The 25,000-nt window shown below is 36.0% G+C and overlaps 1 long non-coding RNA gene across 3 annotated transcripts; it reads left to right on the top strand.

Annotated features, from left to right (window-relative positions):
- Positions 1-19,294: 19,294 nt before the first annotated feature.
- Positions 19,295-24,994, top strand: LOC125780249 (uncharacterized). Of its 3 annotated transcripts, none has more exons than XR_007423686.1 (3): positions 19,295-19,461; positions 22,282-22,659; positions 24,218-24,994. It is a non-coding gene; the product is annotated as an uncharacterized LOC125780249 (long non-coding RNA). The 3 variants fall into 3 exon arrangements; XR_007423684.1 differs by lacking the exon at positions 19,295-19,461 and adding an exon at positions 19,468-20,035; XR_007423685.1 differs by lacking the exon at positions 19,295-19,461 and adding an exon at positions 19,468-20,042.
- Positions 24,995-25,000: the final 6 nt, after the last annotated feature.

Here is a 25,000-nt window from a genome sequence, read left to right as displayed (position 1 = left end):
TCAATAGATTTAACAGTAAATAACCTCCCGTGAGACAAATTGAGCACTGCGAGCTCTAGAAACACCCATGTAATATGGACAGACTTGCAGAAAAAGTTTTCTCGACACTCTTCCGCTATTAGGTGATAATTTTAAAATTCATAAAAAAGTATTCGAACGCAGACAGAAAACCCCTATAAAGCTTAATAATAGCTTCGACAATCTGAATCTGACAATCTCAATCCACCCTGAATGATGTTTGCCGAGAAGCAGGTTTCGCCTATGACGAACACCACCTGTCGTTGTGGGAGCGACTTTTCTGGTAAGAGCTGCTAAGCTTTGACGGTGTCCGCGGGAGGATCCATTTGTTATCTTTTCAGGAGATTCTCATATTTTCTCACTATTCATATATCTCTTCTACGTCCACAGAGGTGCCAGCAGACTGATCTTTGGCCATCTTCTCGAGTACGTAGAAGTAATGTGCGTTCCCATTTGCGATGTGTCCATTACTATTACTTAAGCCCCTTCACCACGGTAAGGCGAACAATGCTGAAGGATTGCTATTAGAATTTAAATTTCATCATTTCAAATTAATTTTATTTACATTTTTTAATCTCCAAACGCAATTTTCGAAACCAGAAAAAAAATTGTAATACCACATTTACATATTATAAATTTATTCAAACAAATTTTAAAGCATCATTGAAAAAGAATTGCACAAATGGAGTAGACAAAAAGGTACAACCGAAAAATCTGGTCAATCGCATTACTTTCTAGCGTATAATATTAATAATAATAATTTCGACTCTTGTTGGGTATTAAGAACATCTTTCCTTACTAAAGAGAAATGTCAAAAGAGCGGGAAAAAATATGTCGTCGTTGCTGTCTATATCAGACTACTTTTGTAGCCCCTCTTGAAAAACCCCTGTATTTGCCAAGAAAGCGTAAGCTCGTCATTCTAATTGACATATTTTGTGATTTGATTATCCGAAAGTCTCCACGCTTGTCAGCCGATCGAAATGCTCATAGATGAATGGCCAAAAAATGTAAATTAGTCGGGTCGAAAATCCGTGTAAGTGATTGATATGAAAGTCGCGTGCCAACGGCAAACCACCGTTATTAACATAATAGTCACCGCGTGGGTGTTTGAAAGCAACTCATTCGAATATGAATTTAAGGATGTATGTATGTAGTGAAGTAATGGAGGAAAGCCAGCTGCTGTCAGATGTCGTACGTTAACACCTTCATTCAATGGCAACGGTCAATACAGTAATAAAAAAACAAATATGTACATCTATTAATAACGGTGTTGTTGTAGCTTTAGCATATACATATACATACATATGTAACTGGTTAAATTTATAAACATATTATTAAAATATCCGCCAAAATGTTTGTTGTTATGGGTGTGAACTTTTATTATCACTTTGACCAGACTATTAACCCGATAATTTGTGGTCGTGTCGCCACCGTTATTAGAGTTAAATATTTGACCTCCTTTTCATATTACTCAACCATTCAGCTTACATATTTACTCTAGCAATTCATATTCATACTCCATCATAAGCTGGTGCTTTTATGATCGTTTGGTAGAATACAAATTTACCTATCGTTAGTGAACGAGCGTGGAACTTCGTAAGTTTCCGCTTTAACTCAATTACATTACTCGGTTTTTATATTATTTTTTAACAAATTTGCTCACATTATGTTCTTGAGTGGAAGCAAAAAAGTTTCTCTTGAGTTAAAATAATTCATGTCAGGTTCGGGCCGCGCTGACCCGATTTTTTCGACCTTTTCGAATTTTTTAAAAATACTTCAAATCAAAAAATTTTTGGAAATCCAAGGCAAACACGATAAATCATTGTATAAAGAAGATATATACCAAATTTCAAAGGAATCGGTTCAGTAGAACTTGGGATATCATGTCAACCACCTCAAAAAAAGTAGTTTCGAGAAAAATTCTAGTGAACACGGACGCCAGGTCACAAAATCGGCTGTATCTCCGAAAATAAGTCGAATTTTGAAAAATCCATGTGCTAGGTCATATTTTTGAAAGTCTAAACCGCTCGAATGCTCAGCCTTCAGCCAGTTAAGACGGATTATATTCCACGGCTTACAATGCTCCAACTTAAGACTTCTTGGTTAAGACTTAATTTGGTTTCCACACGGAAACACAATTGGCCTAATGATAGGCTAAGCGAGCCCAGTTGAGATATATCGATCATATGCCACCCTTTTCAAGCAACAAACCAACCAATGTGTTCAAGTTCCTAAAATCTGTCATTTTTGAAAACAATAAGATAACTTAGAATTACTTTACGGAATTCGGAATAGAACCCATAACCCGAGTTTCAATGACTTACTCCATTAAATAAATTGATTTTTTCTCGGTAAGAATTTAACAACAACTACAGCAGAAATAATACCCATACATAGTGTAGTTGTTGTTCATTTTATATTATGTAAGTACCACAATGCTATACAAATCGAGACCTTGAATCGCTAAGCATATGTGTTTATGCAACTATTATGTTGTACAATTCTGCTGCGAACGCGTTGTGTGGCGTTTGCTTACCGCCAATCGCTCTACTCTAGCAGTGTCATAGTGAAACCGCAGAGCCATGCGCCAAGTCTGTTGCCAACATATCTCACCATAGTAATGATATGCCACACCTGCAAGCCCTGTTGACTCACAAACGCTGTAGATACTCGCCTATCGTTCAACTATAATACTCGGTGTTCATCAGCGAGCAAATCATTTATCTACATACAAATGTACCAATGTTGAGTATGGCAACATCATAAAAGGTAATGCAGGTTTTGGAACTGAACAAACATAGCGTTGTGTCATCTCAACTGCGGCTATGATTGGTCTTTGATTTCCGGGTCAACTCTTGTTCCTCATTTTGGGCTGACTTTCTAACCGTTCTGATTCTGTTCTGTAATAAAGTCTCAAGTCTCTAAATTTGAAATTTTAAGTTAGAGAAAATTTTTGAGACTTGAGACGATTTTACTATTCTGTAAGTGACAGTCACAAAATCGATTACATTTCATTATTCAGAGATGATTTTACAGTAGAATGAAAATAAATATGTCGATAACAAATATTAAATTTTTTACAACATAGTCAAGAAACAGAATTATCAATAAAATAAAAATATATGTTGACTTTGTTTCATAATATTTGTAGTTATGTAAAATTGATTTATTTTTCAAATTTTCGTGTTTGAGTTGCTTACAAAATATAAAAAAACGACAATCGATTAATCTCTATGATGATCTCTATTCAGTATATTCAAAATGGCAGACAAGAGTTCTTTTTAGTTTTGCGACCTGCTAACTATCAGGTCTCAAATTTGAGGCAATATTTTGAGACTAACGCTAGAGACTGTTTAGTGAGTAGTAACTAGTTACAAATTGAGACTTTAAGATTTAGTTAGTTTCACTAATAGATTATTTAATAACTATGTCCAAGGCGATCAGCTTTTTTTTAAAACATGGGTTTGAGTTGTGGGCTGAAATCCCGGCTTCTTTAATCGGAGGCAGTTGCAAACTCTGGAGGGTATTTCTGACAAGAAATAGGAGTCCTGCATTGGGTTAGAGACAAACTTCAATGCAGTTCCAAGAAAAAGCGACAAGAGAACCTTCTGTACAGACTACGATGGTTTGCAACAACGTAAACGTAAAAAACAGGTTATCTTTACTGGCAAACCCCAAGCTTCTTGATTCTGTATAAAGTAGTGTACAATAACTTAGCATTTGGGGTAAGGAAAAAATCAGAATAAATATTTCAATCTTATTTGATATAAAATAAATTTCGAAAATGATACTAAAAAAGAAGATAACAAAAATCCGAAACATGAATTTCGTTGATAATTAGACAAACTTCATAAACACATTTATTCAATTCGGCAAACATGTCCATGTACTCGTGGAGTTTCTCCATCAATCTCTATTTCTGTTATTCATTTTCATTGTTCCTCGAATTAATAAGATTTCTGTGATCGGTCAACCCCTAATTCTCTCATAAAATCGTTCACGCTTCTGGGTATATTCACATGAAATTTCATAAATCTCTTTAATTCTTTATGTTATGCGTTTATATATGAATATATTTTCTTTAAATATTTTTAGGTTACAAAAGATCGAATTGTAAGCTTCCAGCATTTTATTGGTTTCTTTTCATTTTATGAGCGATCCACGTCCGATGCTTTTACTTTGCATCTAAGTTTTTATATAAAAAATCGTTTTAATTTTGAATTTTTGATCATATCATAAAGTTTTCCATTTGATAGCCAATAAAAATCGGGAAGCAGCCACGCTATTATGATTTACGCTGTGTACATCTATACGCATACATTTACAGAGTTATGGCATGTGGTGTGCACTTAACTTCTTTGTAATTATTATCGTTTTTGTTGTGATTTTATGTACTTTGTGATTACCAATAACCTATTTTCTACTATGCATCCCATCTATTATTAGTTGTTGTTTCTGTTACATGTATTCTCTTTATGTTTCCATCTTTTATTGTTGTTGTTTCAATGATTTTCCCAAGCTTATGCGGCTATCCAGTTTTTATTGCAATCAAGTTTGTCTTTATAATTTGTAAGCGAATCCAGTACCCAGTAGTGAATTGAAGTAACTTTCATCTAGTATGGATCATAAGCCAACTACTTCCCTGGTCGACTCACCAATATATACGGTATAAAGTCAACTGGAAGTTCATAAAGGTATAAGGGGGGTAAAATAAGTATTGATTCTATTTTACCCAATTTAGGCAAACAGCCTTACTATTACCAGAAAAAAGATTGAGTAATATGTTTCACAGATTGATTGATATTTGCGGTAAAAAATTTAGCCGAAAGCACTGGGACTTCAACAGTTATTCGTTTTGGACAATTTTAAGACATGAGCCGACAATGATATGTATCGAATACGCATCTTAGAGTAATACTTAATGTCTCTGACGCATTTGTTTATTGATATCGCACGTTTAGTAGTATTTAATACAGTCGTTATATGGGGAGTAGGTGGGTCTTATTAGAGAGCGGGTCCATGCCCACCTTTGTCAAAATTTTCAAACTGCCCCTGCTTCCTTATTCGATTCGTTGTACCAAACAGCAGTCTCGCATCCTATTGTAGTGCTTAGTTTTAGCACTTTATAGGTTTTCGATAAATGGTAGGCGTGGCAGTGTTCCAATATCGCCCATCTACAAAATTGATTTGTACAAAAATTATCGTGAATTTTGAATTTTCGATTTTATATTATTTTATTGCGTTAAGTTGGTGCTCATATCCTCTACTTCTACTGACAAGATCGACAAAATTTGTATGTTTAGTTAATTTTTAACAGCAGTTTGGAACCAGTTTAGTTCGACTTCGATTTTTGTCTTACTTTCGACCAAAAACAGTGTCGCGTTGACATTGCTCAGGAGATACAGGGCTCAGTCCACAACGACTCAGATCTGCGTACCGACATACCGATTTGTAAGATGACGGTTCTTGTGATTTTTTGAAGATTTATTTGATTTTCGAGCCGAAAGTAAATCAAAGCTATTTCTTGAAGAGTATAGAAAGAAGGTAGTAAACCAAAAAACAGAAGCCAAATTAAATTTATAAAAATTTGATTGTAAAGCTAAGTGGCCTAAGTATAACCATAAGAAGATAGCTAGACTTTCATCCAATCACTTATTTGCTACTGTATTCATACACTTTTATATATAATATGCGAGCATATACTTGTACATACATGTATAGTATATCCACATATGTACATATTCCATGCCTAACGTAGTTCTGCTCTGGAAGTACATAAGTATATGTACGTACGTATAGGCCGCACCAAGCACCGCTCTTCTCGATCAGCACTTATGGGAAGAAAACTTCTGATACATGGAGCCTAAGCGAACTTGCATATATGTTAGTAAGTCATTATTTGGTGGGCTGGTCGCTAAATTGGCCGGCAACTCTTTACTTGTATGCGCGTATGTTTGGGTTTGCTCTCGAGCTTAGATTGGCAGGTAGAACTGCAATGGTGGGTTGAAAAGTTGTCTGCGTTGCTAAGTGTTCATTAAGTGCCGTTAAGAGGAAAGTTTGATTTTTTTTCACTTTGCTTTTGATTCCTTCTTTACATGAACATATTTTGCACAGTTTTTTTTGTTTTCTGATTAAACGTTAAAAGTTGCCTTCGACTATCTTCTGACTACACTGCTTTAACTAAAGCAGCACTACTTTTGAGGTGGGTATTGAAACTCCAATCGTACAGCATACCCTGCAGATTTGCAGTAGAACTACTTAAAGTCATCAAACGATTAATTTCTTAACTCGATTCTCAGGAAAAGGAAGTAAACTGCGCCATCAATCAACTTCGTTCTATTTTATAGTTATTTGACCTAAGCCAAGATATTTGAATTATACCATTTGTCTTTCCGATTCATCACTATCAAAGCTCTGGCCAAAAAAAAACTGCTGTGCTTTTTTAAGCAAATACAGTTAAACTTCCATAACTCGAAGTTCTCTATAACTCGAACTCTTGAATTGACTTGAATAGAAGTCACATTTCATACAAATTTCCTTCCATAAATCGAACCATTAAATTAACACGTGATTTTCTAAGTCACCTTTTTCGAACTTCCACTTTGTAAACTACTGCTCACGCAGAAGTCGCCAGCTAGGGTTTTAGATAGTCCGATCTAAACAATTCCCTCGGAGATTGTCCCATTTAATTGATTAATAATCCATGCCAAATTTAGTGAAGCTGTCATTCCAAGTAAAAAAGTTTTGTATTCAAGAACTTGGTTTTGATCAGTCAGTTTGAATTCCTGCTATATGCTTTACGTAATTTGTCTTTTAAATTTCGGGATTTGTCACCACTAGTATTGCAATCTGGAAACTCACAATTTGATCGTAAAATTTGAGATTTTTGATGGTATGCATTATCAGAGCATTTTGTCATACAATCGCCATTTGTGTTATTTACAGTAACCTAAAATATTATTCTCGACGAAAAACTAAAATTAAAGCTGGAACATTTTTCGCACGATTATTTTTTCCAACGTGGATTAACTCATCAAGAGTGCATAGATGAACTTAATTCAATTTTTGACGATGAAGTTCCATCAAGGAACAGTGTTATTCAATGGACGGTGAATTAAATCGTATATCACTCCAAAACGTATTTTGGTAAGTTCGTCCAAAATCAATTGTTATTGCGGAAGCTATTGATGCTGCGCAAAGTGATATTGCAAGATCGTCATGTGACCCATCGTAAGATTGAGAAGCTTTGGGCATTAGTGGAACTAGCACATGCATGACCTTTGACTATAAAACAAATGGTTCACTTTGGATTCCACATAATTAATCTCTCAAAAAACAGGCTCATGTCGAATGGTCGAGAGAAATGTTAACAAAATACGATATCGGTGCTTCGAAACACGCGACATGATTGGATGAGTCAAATCTAAAAAACGCTGTTCGCGTACGAAGCGCTTCCAAGAAAAAGGTTGCCTATTTTTCTTGAAAACATATCGCAACCACACTACTTCAACAACCCAGAACAGAAAATTCCGAGTCGTACATTTTTTGCCAGTTGTCATTCATGAAGTCAGAAAAATTAACCATCGAAGACGGATCACGCGTCTCCACGACAATGCGAGAGATCGACTAAAAATACCGCATTTTAGAGCACTCAAAACATCGACTTGATAAGTAATCCATTTTGTTCTCGAATTCTGAAATATAAAAGGCAACCCACGCAGTGGTCCGATATCGGCGTTTCCGACAAATGCGAAATTCATTTCGATATCTCAATAAACTGAGTGACTAGTTCGCTCGCATAGATACACGCTGACAGGCGGACATGGCAAAATCGAGTCAGCTCAGCACGCTGACCACCTAATATAATCTGTTCAGGGTATAGAAAGTATTACCGTTTTGAGAATAATTTACATATTTTTTCGATATTCTTGGTATGTAGCTTCATCTTGTAAACATAATACCATTTTTAAAATTATCTGTAAAAACAAGTAAAACTTTTCAATTGGGCATCTCCAGAGTAACACCCCATCGAACTTTAACAAATCGCTATTCTGAACATATTTTCGGCTCAGAATGTTTATGGTGAAATCATATTTCATAATAATAATTAAATGATTTCCACATTAAAGTTCATTTAATTTATTTGCAACTGAATGAGCACAAATGATCTTTGAGCATTAATTTTGTGATTTCCCCGCAGAAGCGCTGCGTTCCTTAGCACCTGTTGCTTGACAACAACGATTTTGCCGGGCACTTAAGCATCGAGCATTACTTTTAAAACGTCTCTTAATGAATTTCAATGTGATTAATATCAGCGTAAATTCACAATTTTCTTTGGGTTTTGCTTAGCTTCTTTAGCCGCCACTCCGCCGCTCTCGCTTCACGCACCCTTAGCTAAACGCTTCCATGTGTGCCTGTGGAGCGCTGATTGGCACTCAACGCGCGGCATTAAAGCGTTCATAATTGATTTTACCTGCGAACGAGTGGCGAAATCGGGGAGAATACAAAGACGATAAGCAGCAGCAGAGAGGTTTCCAATTTAATTTACTTGTGAAATACCACATTTCACCTTCGCCTAACAACTGTTTTATGCCGTTCGAGACAAGGCATGCCACTCAATTGCCGAAGTTAACCACACTCACTGCTTTCCACTTTTGTCTCCTCTTTGTGTTCGCTGTCAGTTTACAAACAATTGTCGATGGTAATGGGCAGTGATGTACTCAAAAAAGCTAACGGCACATTTCAATTCCTCGGGTAGCAACAATAAATTTTGTGGCGATCGAAAAGCTGTGTGGGCGCTTGAATAAGCGAGAATGCCTAAAAGAATAATATGCCCTTCGGCCATACGTACACACATCCATCAGTATGTTTATGTGACAACACACATAGCTGCCGGGCGAGTTCAAATTGCGGTGCCAATCAACGCAAGATCGTTTACCTCTTGAAAGAGTAATTCACACTTTCCACTTTCGTCAATAGTTCAGGTCTTTTGAGGAACTTTAACGTTTTGGCCGTTGGTGGCTTACGGTATTTACAGGCAAAGTGCCTTGACTGCTGTCGTCCATGTGACATTGGCTTCGCTCCGCACCTGCGGCTATTTCATCAGTCTTCGGATGCTTTGAATCACTTTCGAACGCGTCTTTACGTCAACACAACGTATCGGCTTCAAGTAGGTATCGGCAGAATTGTCGAAAAGTTAAAGAACTTTGATTGATTAAGCAACCTAGTGAAATGGAATGGTATTCCGGAGCCGGTTGTCGTTGACCGGTCGATGACTGCTGTCTACCTTTCTCAGCTGATATGTATGGTGAATGTGTGTTATTTTTGGCAGATTATTTCATTTATGGGATTAAATTTCGCTAGACAGTGCAAAAAGAAAACTGCGTTTTTCGGCCATGACCTGCAAGAAAACTGTAGTTAGTTAATAAGCTAATAAGTATAAATATATACATATGTATATTGGTATGTATCTGTGGTGGATAATAACCAGAGGACTTGTCTACTTTATACGAACTTTCGAAAATCTTTGTGGGCATCCATCATTTGAACGTAAAATCCAGTACAATTGGTAAAATTATGATTTAAGTTGTGTTATCAACTCTCTGGAATCTATTTCTTTTTCAACGTTCGCTAACCTGAATATTCCCACGCGAATTTTAATAAGAGTGCCGTTTATGTTTATTATGAAATAAAATTTTTTCTGAAATCTGGACACATTTTTCAAGTTTCAAGTAACGCATTAATTCCAGAGCATATTCGTGCAATAAAACGTTAAATTTGTCACAATGGGAGTGTAGATGAACATTACACTCATACATTTTTTGCCATTATCGAACGTACAGGACTATTATACATATAAGTATACTCGTATATCATAACAAGCACGGAAGTTTTATTAATTTTGAGCTAGATCATCGTGTGGTATACGAACCTCCTTGGTTAGATGGAAATAGAAAGTAGGAATTAAAGAGCAATGTATAGGGTGATTTTTTAAGAGCTTGATAACTTTTTTTTAAAAAAAAACGCATAAAATTTGCAAAATCTCATCGGTTCTTTATTTGAAACGTTAGATTGGTTCATGACATTTACTTTTTGAAGATAATTTCATTTAAATGTTGACCGCGGCTGCGTCTTAGGTGGTCCATTCGGAAAGTCCAATTTTGGGCAACTTTTTCGAGCATTTCGGCCGGAATAGCCCGAATTTCTTCGGAAATGTTGTCTTCCAAAGCTGGAATAGTTGCTGGCTTATTTCTGTAGACTTTAGACTTGACGTAGCCCCACAAAAAATAGTCTAAAGGCGTTAAATCGCATGATCTTGGTGGCCAACTTACGGGTCCATTTCTTGAGTTTTCCCTCAAAATGGCCATAGAATCGCGAGCTGTGTGGCATGTAGCGCCATCTTGTTGAAACCACATGTCAACCAAGTTCAGTTCTTCCATTTTTGGCAACAAAAAGTTTGTTAGCATCGAACGATAGCGATCGCCATTCACCGTAACGTTGCGTCCAACAGCATCTTTGAAAAAATACGGTCCAATGATTCCACCAGCGTACAAACCACACCAAACAGTGCATTTTTCGGGATGCATGGGCAGTTCTTGAACGGCTTCTGGTTGCTCTTCACCCCAAATGCGGCAATTGTTTCATAGGGTTTTGTCAACATTATAAGAGAATAAGATACAAAATATGTCCGGAGACCATTTCTTAATATAAAAATTTTACCATTTCAAATCATTTGCTTATAACCGAAATACATTTTTATTTATAAGATTTTTTTCGTTCCTCCTTGCTAGGTTGATATACTCAAAGCTCGATGATGGTGAAATTAAATGACTCACTCCACTCCACTTCACTCCACATTTTTTCAATCTATTTTATAAATAATCTTCTTTTTAAGGTCTGCTTAGTAGTAATCAGCTGACCTAATTAATTGCCAATCAAATAATAATAAATAGGAAGTGTTTATTCAAAATTTCACTGACCAATTATTATGTACAACAAAATCAAAAAATGAGGGAAGATTTGTATGTGCACACATTTAATAATGTTTTATGTACAGGAAGATACCAGCTAATTTTTGTTTAAACCATTCACACATTTTTGGCAAAATAAACATATTCAATTAGCACTAATATACCAGGTTGTCCAATAATTTTTGTATTTTGATAAGAAAAACACACTTTTATAACTTTTTACTTTATTATTCAGTATAGTATCTTTATGAATTTTTGACTTTTATGAATCTAAACAAAAGGCAACTGACTTGTATATAATATGTATGAATGTATTTTGACATTTCGTGATAACAAAACCAAACACAGGAAGCGATCTACTCGTAATTATATGTGGTAAAACAAAAACAAATTTCCGACGCTCTCCGATTTATTAAATTGAACAGCTTTTTCCAGCGAATTAAGTAGTGGGAGATGAGTCATGATCAAGTAGTCAAATTATACAATTAGGAGGAAAAGCATTGCGAATCACAAACTTTAAAATCAATATTTATTAGTAAGATTAAGTTAAAAGGTCAATCTTAATAGACAGGTACCTAGATCCCCTATATCGTTTATCATAAAGACCTTCATAAATCTCCGTAACGCTCTAAGCCGATCACAGCTTGGACAGCTTCTGAAAGAAAGATACTAGAGTAGTCCGATGGATTAGCTTTAGTAAGTTTGAGGGAGAGCTCCATACATTCTACTCTCCTAACTATGAGACGAGCAAAAAATATACAATAAAGAATTAGGTAAGAAGTTATGATATTTTTGACTCACATTTGCTAGGATGCATAAAAAAATACTCATCACTGTAAGGTCCTACATCCAGTCTTGTCTCGTAATTAAAAAAAAAAAACTTACGAAGGAGTGATTGTGGTATTAAGGATTCTGGTAGTTCGAAACACTACCGCAAGCCGGATCTTTTCTAGGTGACATAGAGTCAAAACTTAGCATTTCTGGCTGGAAAAGTGTGATCTTTCATAATTGCGCAGTACGCGAACACCTTTGACCGCTCCGGTGTAAGTATGTATAAGTGGGTTGGTATATCATGTATATACATATGTACATATTTGTCTGCCGTATGTACAATCGGCACACCGCGATCGGGTTGCCAAGCGAGTGCGCCTTTACACTCTAGCACTCCAGCTCACCGCTAACCACCTATGACTCAGCGGCTGTCATATGCATGCGCACATGTATACCATACATGCGACATGTGTGTGCGCCTTCGTAAACGCTCCTATTGTTCTATTTTATTTATGCTGGCCGTTGGTATTTCCATGCGTCACGCCGCGTCAGGAAAGCGAGAGTAACGGCAGCGCACTCCACTTACTCCAATTGCCCACTGTCAGCGTTTTCGGTATCGAGCTTGAACCTTGCTTCGCAGCTCATTTGCTTATTTCGTTATACATTTTTACATACTTGTACATATATATTTTTGTAATACTGTATGTATGTAATGCAGTAATGTATCTGACTGCTCCTTATTAAATTCCGTTTCTAATCTCTTTTCTATTTTTGGACAATTTAATACATATTTATATGTGTATGTGCCAACATGTGCGTCTGCTTAGCGCCCGCCGCTATATCCGCTCGCTTATCTCTTTAGACTTTGGCGTAACTGCGTTGGTCACGTTTCGGTCGCACATCGATCAATCGGTTCGCTGCATGTGTCGATCAGCTGTTTGCTTAACAAGAGTTAGCGATCAGTCAGCCACCGCAGCAACCGCCGCCGTTGGCTCTTTGGTGCGACCAAATGGTGCTCGCTACTCACCTGAGCGCAGCTACCAGTTAGGTGTAGGGATCGTTATTTAGCTGACTCAAGATCGTGGGGTTTTTATTATTATTTTTTACTTTTGTTTAGATTCACAGCCACGGGTGAGTAATCAGTACAGGAAATGTGCCAAAGAAAAGCTAGTCGCATGCAAGGCCTGTTATAATCGAGGCTAAATTGGTTAAGTGCGCATTAAGCTTATTATATTGCAACTGAAATACGATAAAAGACTTCACGATGAAACTAGATGCATTTTATATTTTTTTCGAACCACGAGCACCTGCGCAGAGTTACATACATATGTACATATGTATGTATATACGAGCAAAGTACATACTAATATGAGTCACTTAAACTTTTTTGAGCTTATGGGGCGTTTTATGTTTTATGAACAAATGTGCATGTATGGCTTTAGTAAACAATAAAGGAAAACATGAAATATCAGTAAATAACAAAATAATTGCATGGTAACCAAACAAACCTTTACATGTATGCATTTCATTCAATCGTTCTCAAGTTATTGGTCTCCACTTTTGGATTAATAGAAAAAATATATTTTCTAATTTTGATAAAGCATTATTTCTGCTGAGTTTTATCGTAACTGTACCAGCGCAAATAATGGCTCCCGTTCAGGAGGGCTACACGAGGTAGTAACACCAGGAGACGTCGTGAAATTGAATAAATTACGCTATAAACTAGTACCCCATCCTCAATAAGCTTCGTTGTAATATATTTCTTCAAGAAAGCCAAATTAGCAGCCTAAATTCTAGTTAGCAATTCACATGCCTAATAAAGTTTTATTTTTGTCGCTACTAGTGTACGGAAAATTAATATATAGAGAATAGAACTTCACAAATTATTTATACTTATTATTATTATTTATAGCACATCACGGTTCCGGTTAAACTTTATAAGTTACTTAATAAATTTTACATTAAGTAAATTACAAAAATTAAAACAATAGACGAACCTTTTCCCAATAAAATTTTTAATCCCTTCTACTGACAAACACTTTTGCAAGCCACTGTAAAGTGGACTAATAAAGTGGGAAATATACAGGCCAATATAACTGCTATTTGCAATCAATTATTTTAGCGTTGAAAGCGGACAAAAGTCAACACTTAAGCCTCGGCAGTGGCAAAAACAATTAACCCAAATTAGGAGGACAGTGCGCGCGCACATGTCAACATCTACACATGTTCAACACGCGCCTAACAAATGACTGTGAGCAATGAGACAATAAATTCAATAACTTTGTAACTTTGCGCACGCGCGCAACAACAACAAAAAGGCAAATTCGAATTGGCGCACCAAACAGTTTTGCAAGCAGCTGGCAACGCCCGCAGTGTGCAACTTTTCGACTCCCGTTCACTACGCTTGAATAAGTTTCTCGAAATGGGAGTGATGATGTGACGATAACGGTGTTTTCTATGGAATATCATGCGTTCACCGCAATTATCAATTTCCGGATGCGCGGCATTGGTCAAGCCGATTAGTTGAACACTTCGCTGTTTTCAAGAGATATGCGCTTTTTTGTGGCACGTATTTTAAAACTCGCTCGCACTAACTGTTATCTTGCCACAGCGTATGAGGAAAATGTTTGTGGTTATCACTTTAGCGGTTCGCACCAACCAGATAAAAAAAACCGCGATGGGGCACAGAGAAATTCTTATCACGACCAATGTTGTCTTTACTACCGCCTTCTTATCAATTTTACGAAACGTGATTAAAACAGTTTGACGTTACGGTGCTCTAGCAGACTAATCTGCCATTAGCAGATTACTTATTAAGGTTTAAATATTTCAAAACAATCGATAGCAAATCTAACAAAATCGTTGAAAGTTTTATGAACTGTGATCACAAATATGTATATCCAAAATCGTAAGAGTAAGAATACTCTTTTTTACTCAACTTCATAAAATAGTAATAATTTATTTACATAAGTATTTAATACTTAAAACACAACAACTATCATTATACATATAAAATGAAATTAATCACTTTTAAAACCAAAAAGATTTTTTTGAACAATATCTGAGCAATGTCTGAATAATTGTCCGATTACTTGTGAGTGCAACTGTTCGTCTCAAATATGGCTTTTGAGCGACCACTAATTATCAGCAGTAATCAGCTGTTACATTCGGCACAAACATATGGAAACAATTAAGACCTTTATGCATTATATGCAAAGTTATATATACATACAGATGTAGGTATATAAATACATACATGCTATTATGCGCCGAAACAGACAATGGCGACCACAGAGTATCGGCTAATTAAAATAGCCTCAGCAAACCGGTACTTTGAGGTGACATATAAGTGCGTTTGCGTCGTTTATGCTGTTGCGGCAATCATAAGCGAAAGCAGCAAAACTAAACCGTAAACACTTGACTACACACACACAGCCAAGCTTAAGTGTACGGTATTTCATTAATCAAGGTTAACTCGACGAGACCTACAAATTAGCATAACGGCTCTATGCTAGCCTCTCGATCGCACAATTGCGTAAATATCTAAGCACCGGCGCTGTCGTCGCTTTTTATGTTGATTTCATGTAAATCAAATGGTTTTTCTTCAAATTCACATCGGACGAAAAGTGTGCGAATGAGCATTTGAACAAAAGATGTTGGTATTAAAGTCAAAACTATGAGTCGAAAATGGTTATTTCAGCCTAACTACTTTGGAATTTATAGTTGCCGTGATTAATTCGCCTTGCGCATATAAGGAAATTAGCTTTTTTAACAAATAATAATTGTATATTTATGTAAATATTGTCATTTCTAAAAAAATGAGAAATAATATAGTGTTGAAAAAAAGCACGCTTTTTGTATGCAGTGTTTAAAATAGCTTCAAACCTACAATTATCGATAATACAATGTATAAAAGCTAACATTTATTAAAGACAAAACTAACTAAACAAGAAACAACAACTTGAACCAATTAATTGACTAACGAGCCTGCAACTCTACGGCGTGTTTAACAATTTCCACTCGCAAGATATCATTTTTAAGAAACATTATTGTAAAAATATGAAATCAAATTAGACTTTGATGACTATTTTCTTCCAGCTGATTTTCTCACACCTTAATTCTGCCAATCGAATTAAGTTGTGAACCCTGTGAGCTCCTTGAATTTTCTGGAGTGTGATAAGTGGTATAGCGTTTTTCTTTGTTTTTTGCAGAATTTTGCATTCTAACCAGAAAAAAAAGTGCAACATTTTTACTTTTCTCGAAACTCAAGATTGGGACTTGCCCAGTTGATGTTTATTTACCGTTTTTGATAGTCATTTTCATTAATCAAATTTCAGTCAATTTTGTTAAGTTCAATAATGGAAGCTGCGAATGAGAGGGTGGGTTGGCAGAGCTTTTGTTCTTATGTACATCATGTAAAAAATTAAAACTTTTCAAAGTGTTATGTGGCATTTATGTACATATGTATATATAGTAGAGCGGCTTGATTTACAGATAGTCAAAAAATCATGGATGCGCAGATTGTTTTTAGACCCATAGTCTCTTACCAAAGTGGTTCAGAATGATCCGTAGAACATTTCACGAATACGCGATTTTATAGTAAAACAACGACCAGCTCTAATATATACATACATAGTTCTGCAATGTAGTGAGGAAACAATTTTTTATTTTTATGCCTTGTACAATGATCCATGTAAAATAAAAAAGTGTTTCAACAAGAACCTGACTTTAATGGTTCAGTTTGTGTGGCAGCCATATATCATGTGGTCCAATACAGGCGATTCTGGAAAAGGAATTGTGCGCAACTTCAAAGTAATATCCCCTAAATTATTCAACATAGAAGTTCTATTAAATTTTGTGTGCGGAATCAAATTTCTGGTGCCGAAACGTTCGGAATGTTGGAAATGGATCAGTGAAAACCATTTCCAAAGATCATTTGGGCCTAAAAAGTGAAAAGTGAAAGCGTCGTAACTTCTGTGAAACAATGCTTTCCAACTATCAGGATGTCATGAAACGTATTATTTACTGGCAATGCCAGAGAGATATGAATCTCGTGGCAAAGGTGAGCCGGAACCGAAAAACCACGCCAAAGCAGGACCAAAATCAAGGTTATCTTGAAAATTTTCTTCGATTCGAGGTGTGGTGCATTACGAACTTCTACCGATTAGCCAAACTGTCAACAAGGAATACTATTTGAGCGTTAGATTTCAGGTTATGCCGTACTTATACACATTTAAGCGTATTTAATATGTACATATGTATGTATGTAGTACAGACTTAGATACATGAAAATAGATACATACAAGTGTGCTTATATTTACATGCTTACAGTTTAAAATATATCGGCATGTTGAGCTCTTCATTGATTCACACCGTCCATTGCTAAAAATATGCCATGAGCAACAGGTGACCAGGCAACACAGTATGAGCATCAAACACTTCTACATATGTATGTGCATGGGAGTGTGTGTGCATACATATTATTCCAGTGAATCACATATTTGCTAAATATATCTCCATGTGTTCACGATGAGGTCTATTCCAAAGTTTTATTCGCTTATATTATATATTTATGTATGTACATATACATACATATGTATAGTATGTACAAGCTGAGAACGAAAGCGAAAGGAAAAATGAAAATGAAAACATACCGTTTGCTCCCACATTCGAAACATAAAATAGTAATGATTGAGCTCGTGCCAAATTTTACAAGTGGCAATGTATACACGCACCTACATATACAGCCTGTATGTATGTACATACATATGCATGTGTGCGGAGGAATGTAAACGAGTGGGTGGGCGTGGCCGTGAATTTATGCGCGCACAGCAAAAGTAATGTGTTGTATTTAAGTAGGCGAAAATGTGCATATTCACAAGAAAATACAACGTAATACAAACACACACACATAGATATGTATGTATTTCTGTGTCAGTGACTTGCAATGCTATAAAAAGTAAGTGCTTCATAAATTTTTACAGCTTCAAAAACATCTTAGACACCCGAGTGGAATGCCTGCCAAGAAGCGTCACAGCATCTAATTCAGTATGAACATGTGTATGTATGTATGTGTATGTGTGTGTGTTTTGTATTATCATTCTGGTTGCCAGCAGCTCAGCCCAAATGATTGCAAACAAAGTGTCTAAGCGCTTCATAAGCGTACAACAACAAATGTTTAAATGCTTTATTGCTGTTCATTTGCTTGTTTTCCTTGTTTGTTTGTTGCCATTCGGCTTTTGTTGTTCCCGGCGTTTCGCCGAGCAGCTCAGAAAATATTTGCCTATTATGCTTAGATTTCTATTTTTATTTTCTTTCATAATTAGCCGGTTGTTCAAGTGGTTTTGGGCGAGTAGCCGCTACGATGCGCTGACGGGATGTGAATGTTTTGTTATTGTCGTTTGCTGTTCGACAACATTTACGTATATATGTATGTATGTATGACGCTCAAATTTCACTTTCGAATGTTACAAGACGCTCTTAAATCGCTTTTTGTAACGAAATTCTCTTTGGACGGAAACGAAGGAAAATAAGTGAGACTGTGTGTGTGTGGCTCTGTCTTGACTGCAACTTTTTCACACATTCATATGTAAGCGGAATAGTGGGAAAAGCACGAATCTAATTTGATAGACTGACGTTAGGCGCGAATGCGGAGCAACTACCTGTGCGGAAGTACCGGGCTTACATATATACATATAAACACACATATAAATATAATATATGTACTTGTATGTATGTATGTGCAAAAACAAGTAGCTTACGTAAACAAATACTCGTCTTTGAGAAACTCCCGCACCGATTTCGAACTCCAAAAGCCAAATAACAGCACATAACTCGTATGTTTGAGTGTACATACATATATACGTATAGGTACATTAACAACAGTGAGCGCTGAGTATGAAAACAAAGAAAGTCAGGCGCTCCACAAAAAATAGAGAGCGCGATAAACAACCACGTAACAAGTCTTGAAAAACTGAAAACAAACGGGGAGCGGACCGCGCACCACACACCGCGTATAGCTCTTGGAGCCATACAAATGACGGAATAAAAACAAACCAGCGAAAATAGCTACACACACACGCATAGCTGCTACCTTGAGCGCCCTCGTCGGCGGCGCTGCTGGCAACATCTTCCACGCGAACGCGCCGAGAGCGCACAGCTTTGTTGACGGTGGTAGTGTTGAGCGCTCATCTCACCGAAAACGAATCGCTTGCGCTGCCGCTAACAGTGGTGGTGGCGGCGGTGGCCGCGCGTTGCTGATTAAACACGACAGGAGTGTTCAAATAATTGCAGTCAAAACGCGCCGGTCCGGCATTTGAAATGAAACATGCAAAGAGAATGCCGGAACGGAACAAATGCAGCCGCTCACAATGAGAGCGGCGCCACAGCAGTCACGAACGAGGCAATAGCAATTCCGATAGTTATAAATGCCGAAATGGAGACTGCTCCTAACAGCCACCACCAGCTGCTGCTTGAGTGGCGGTGCCTTCAAAGAATCATTCTTGAATGCGCGCGCGAATCGTCAACACGTAAGTCGCTACGTCGCTAAATCGAGTAAACGCAGCAATATTGGAAACAAAGTGGTTTTTCACACTCGGCCGCCGAGTGCTCATAGATACACAAACACGTGTACGATTATATAGTATCTGTGTGTGCTGCAAGAAAAACGCAAAAGTTGTTGTGCGTATTCGCCGTGGTGTTTGTGAGTACAGGCGTTGGGTGAGAGCGTGAGCATTACGCCGTGTGCTTTTAACGCTTTCATTTACTGCGTTTCTGTTTAAATTTTTGTTTTTGGTTTTTCGTTTTTTGCAAAGAACGAAGCGTCAAAGCTACTTACGCTCGTGCGGCCAATGCTTGCGTCGTTGACTGGCTAACTGGCTAGCTGGTTGTTTTGCACTGGCGAGCAGACACTTGTGGTAGTTGCATTTTGACCGTACGCGAGTAAAGCCACAAATGTAAACAAAGCGCGCTAATTGAAGAAACCCCAGAGCGCATCGGAAAATCAAATTCGTAAAGCTGCGACGAAGCAAAAATATTTCAACTAAATTTTCAAAGCAAAGTCGCGAGGAAAATATTCTACAATTTTTAGAAGTCTTGAACATTTGGTGCTGTGACAACTTGTATGACGCACTCGTCAACCGTCATTCACCGAAAAGCAACACCTGTGTCAGTGCTAAAGTGACTCGCGGCAGTGTGTGATGCAACAGAAAGTGACTACCTGTATGAAAATATTACAGAATTTGAAATAATTTTGTTGAAAAATTCAAATAATATTTGTATGTGGTAAAGAAATTAAATTCGTGCAAAATTTATTTTAAAAAATATATATTGAAAATTAGTACGACAAAAATGTGGAGTGAAAAGGAAATGAAAAAATTTAAGTGAAAAATTTGAAGACTGTGGAAATGTGAAAATTTGAAAATTAACTAAACTTAAAAGTTGCTTAGGAAAGTTACAAGTGAAATGAAAACAATTTAAGTTGATAAAAAATGTATATCTAATGCAATTTTATTAAAAAAAAAAAAACTTGAAAAATTGTAAACCATTGAAAAGCCATTGAGAATTCGATTTTAAAAGCAACAATCGTCAAATATTAAGCTAACCTGAAAACATTTAGTAAAAATAATAAAGCAAAAATTATTACAAAATGTGTTCAAATTAATATAAAATATAAAGAAAAAATTTGGTTTCGTTGTATTTATTTATATTATTCTAAATTAAAATATTATTCCCAATACGTTAATAAAATTTTAACAAAAAATTTAAACAATTAAAACAAACGAAAATAATATAAATAAAAACAGGAGCATTACGTTACCGTACCAATAAAATTAATTTTTGCGCCAGTTCCGAAAGAAATTTGGAAAAATGCTTCCACATTTATAATTCGACAAATTTATTTACTTTACTTTTAGTTGTATTAAAAATGTGATTACAAAAAAATTGAATATTTCCCTTCAAAATTTTTTTCCTAAGTTCCAATATTTGTGCACTTTATAACTATTGCGGCTAAACTAAATTAATTTTTTTATATAGTATATATGTACATATAATTGAATTTTAAAAATATGATCATACAAAAAATGGTAAATTCTCAGGTGTCTTCTCAGATAAAAACCAAAATAACAAAATGAAAACAAATGAGGATCACAGTTTAATACGAATACAATTCACTAATAAATTAAAATTCTTCTACATAAAGTAAGGAAAATACCGAAAATACTCTGTTATGCGCGAATTTAGCGCAAAAATGCCTGAGAGCTCACCGAAAATATTTACCGCCAACAACTCTTCGAAAAGATCGCAAAAACACAATAAATTGTTGTGCGTGAAATTGGCAGTTTCTTGTTGGTTGATGGCGCCATTTAGCCTAATTTTTTGGTTACAAGTGCAACATAAAAATAACACTTCAACAACAGCAACAAAGCGCAAAATGAAAAATAGCCAGTGGCACACACGACCGTGTCACCCAAACCTGCTGGTGGCCGCCCGAAAATAAACGGCATTCAGCGGCAAAAAATCGCCACGCAACGCTGACGCACTACCGCACACACACGCAGAAACAGGCGCGGCAATTCGTCGCTGTCATTTACCGGCCGGCGTTTTGTGCCAATTAACAGGCGCGCACACACACTCACCCAAATACGTGCAACACTCGAGGAGGCTAAGGCGACACTGGCCACAAAGCAGCTAGTAGAACCAACAACTACGAGTGCGTTGCTAGTGCAAATCGCACACTATTACTCTAAGCGCTCACACGGATACATGTGTATGTGTATTTGTGTGCTGCCTAGCGCCTAGTTTGCCCGGCCAGTTGACAGCGCAGCGGCAACAGTTTGTAGCTGCATTTCGCTTTTTTCTTGGCCAACTCGGTTGCATGCGCTTGGGGGCTGAGCTGCGGCCGTGAGTGTATATGTATGTGTGCATGCACCTTTTTTGTCTGTCTGCGTGCTACTTCTCGGCTGACACGGTTCCGTTTTCCTATTCTGCTGGCATTGCCAATGGGCAACACCGCCAACTAGTGCAGCAAGCAAGCCATTAATCGCAGCAACAACAACTGCACGCATATCACACGCAGCCGCTGATTTCACGCAAATATCACAGGCACACACATACACACGCATGTTGGCGTGTAAAAATTTTGAATTTGTGCGTCAGTGTTGTTGTTGTGGGGAAATTTAATTGCACGCAATTTATTTAAACGCCAAGCGAAAAATAAAAACACGCCGCAACGGAGCGCCGAAGAAACTGTGAAAATTATTTAAAATTAAATTAATGCGAAACGTTGCTGCAATCACGGCAACAACACAAATTGCTACAACAATTCGCAACCACAGCGTGCTAAGGGGCCTTGTGTGTGCTCCATACATCCATACATACGGACACACACACATACATACTTATGTAGTACAAGTACATGCGTTGCAAAGCGGCACAGAATTTTGATTTTGATTTTGATCAGAAGCGAAATTCCTCAACGCCGCATTTGCAATGTGACATTGTAACAGAATTCTTTTTTAAGGCCAACTAATTTGTAACAAACAACAACAACAGCAGTGTTTGCGTAATTGCATAATTAAAAATTCAATGAAAAAGACAAATGCAAATTAACAGCAAGTGTTTAAATAAAAAGTGTTTTGAAACGAAAAATTATTGCTGCATATTACACTGTGCAACACAAACGAAATTCAAGCATTTGCAGAGAAAGTGTGAATATGCTTCATTCGTTCAGAATGCAAGTGAAATCAAAATCAGTGAAGAGAAATTTAAATAATTAAACAAAAACAAAAACAGTGTCAAGTAAATTACCAAAACTAACAAAAGTTTATCAAAAACATATTCAAAATAAGCAAACTTGTGTGTGGATTTTCAAGCACTAATTGTTCTGCCTGCGACTAAGGTGAGCTGGATTTCAGTACTTATATTGAACCAATTGTTTTAATATGGAAGAAATGAGAGAAATGTTGAATAAGAACTGAAAAAACAGGCAAAGACTGCATTTATCATTAAAATTATTTTCTTATATAAACTCTAATTTATGTATACAAATTAAAAATATTTTTGAGTATTGAATGAGCTTTAATGTTTATTTTTGGGGCAAAAAATTAATTTTTGTCGATTAAGAACCTTATTACAAATAATACACGATATTGATTAGAAAAATTTAGCCACTGTCCATGGACGTTTTTTTCATAATAAATGTAATAATCGATGTGGAAATTTAAAAAGTGGCAGAAATATTAGTTTTGAAGTGCAGTTTAACAAAGCCAAGTTAAAACTAATGCAATTAAAATATTAAATATTTCATTGCGAATCTCTTGGAAAACAAGTAACTATTGAAAAATCAAGAAAAAAACCTCTGAATGTATAACCTCATTTTTTTGTTAGCTTTCATTACATTTAAAACATGAAAATATAAAAATGACCTTTTTTCACACAATTTCCTGGTGTAGATAGAATTTTTTCAGTTGGAGTTGCGCACTATGAAACGTTTAGCTCTACATATTTCTATACACAAACACGCAGACATATACATATATATTGTATGTATATACTTCCATTGTATATGCTGCTTGGTAGATACATGCGAGGTAAATAGGTCAAGGTGCAGTAGCTAAGGTTGTGATAATAAGCAATAATTCCAGTAATAACAGAAAAGATTTTCCCAAATATCCAAAAAAATTAAAAGAACGTTTAAAAATAAATAGAAAAAAATTTAAAAAAAGTTTCAAAACATTTCTTAAACAAATGTAACTATATAGTTGCCAATCATGACCTAAATTTGGTTTTATATAAAATGGAAAGAGGGAAATTCTCGATTGAGCCATCAAATTTATATGTAGAAAGTTTATTTTTCAACAAAATTGTTATCAGTAGACTGAAGCGAGCTCTATTTGAGTTTAAAATTAGTTATTTATTTCGTTTTAGTGTTACTATATACTCTTGATTTTATATTTTTTCGTTGAGAATTTTCAAAAAATGTCATGCAAGATAAGAAAAATTCTAGTTGTGATGTGCATATATTTTGATAAATATCTTTTTTATTATATCAATACAATATAAGTTGTAAATTACCTGGCTTGAAGGCTACAATTTTATTATATTATGGCCGGGCTGCAGCGGATTCTTAAAAATAAAACATTTTTTACAAATTTCGTCAATTTATTTAATTTTCATAAGTTGAAATACGGAGGTGTAATATGATCTTGTCGAATAATGTTTGAGATAAATTCACATTGCCCAGTCAGTCAAAATTCAATCACTTAAATTCGCCGTTCTGGTAAATATTAAAAACATTTTAAGGTATCACAGCTGATCTAAAAACACTCCCTTTTGCAAAACCTCGAAAAATCTCTATTTTTCGGTCTCAGAAATTTTCTTATTTTAAAAAATGTTGTCTTATTGTTTTAAATAAAACTTTACTAACTTAAATAACACATTTCTTTATCTACACTCAGGAACCTATTGAGCTGAAAAAACGTTTGGAAGAGGTGCGTCTGCTCGAATCGCGACGCTCTGCACGCTTGGCTGATCAGGAACGCGACACAGATTTCGCACGCCTAGCCGACATGGGTGGCGATCGCCGCCGCACAACATCACACAGCATCGAGGTGCCAATGTCCTTAACGCCGCAGAATAAGTGAGTAAAAATTAAATATTTTCCATAATTTTTTTTAATTAAATAGAAATAAACAAAGTCAAATGCATTAAACAGAATTAGGTTAATTAAAATTAAATAATATTAAATTATTTAAGAATATTTGAAATTTAAGTTTTTGCTGCAAGCAAAATTCCCATTGGAATGAGTAACAAAACCAATAATTCTTATGCTGATTTTTCCATATGAACTATATAGTTGCGTGTAAAAAATTTAAATTATAAGTTTTTTTTTTAATGTTTCGCATATTTATGCATGCGTATAGTACATTGCATTATTTTTTTTATTTTTTCGCAATATCGAAACAGCAAATACATAAGTTTGCCGATTGCCACATTAGAAGCGAGGCAGCCGCCTGTTTTATTTCAATAACTCCACAAATATGACCTAAAAATGATGAAAATGAGAAACACAAACAAAATTGGCGCAATTTGAAGCATTCCATTGCCGACGAAATGGGGTCACATGCTGCCCCTTCCAGTCACTTTCAAAGCATGCATACATACATATATACTTATGCTGCCATGTACACATGTATGTACATATATATATAAAATTTAATCCACAATCACACGCAAAGCCA

Source organism: Bactrocera dorsalis, unplaced genomic scaffold (assembly GCF_023373825.1).
Source record: "Bactrocera dorsalis isolate Fly_Bdor unplaced genomic scaffold, ASM2337382v1 BdCtg322, whole genome shotgun sequence".
NCBI lineage: Eukaryota > Metazoa > Arthropoda > Insecta > Diptera > Tephritidae > Bactrocera > Bactrocera dorsalis.
Note: the sequence above shows the minus strand (reverse complement) of the source record. Positions and strands in the feature narration are given on the sequence as shown.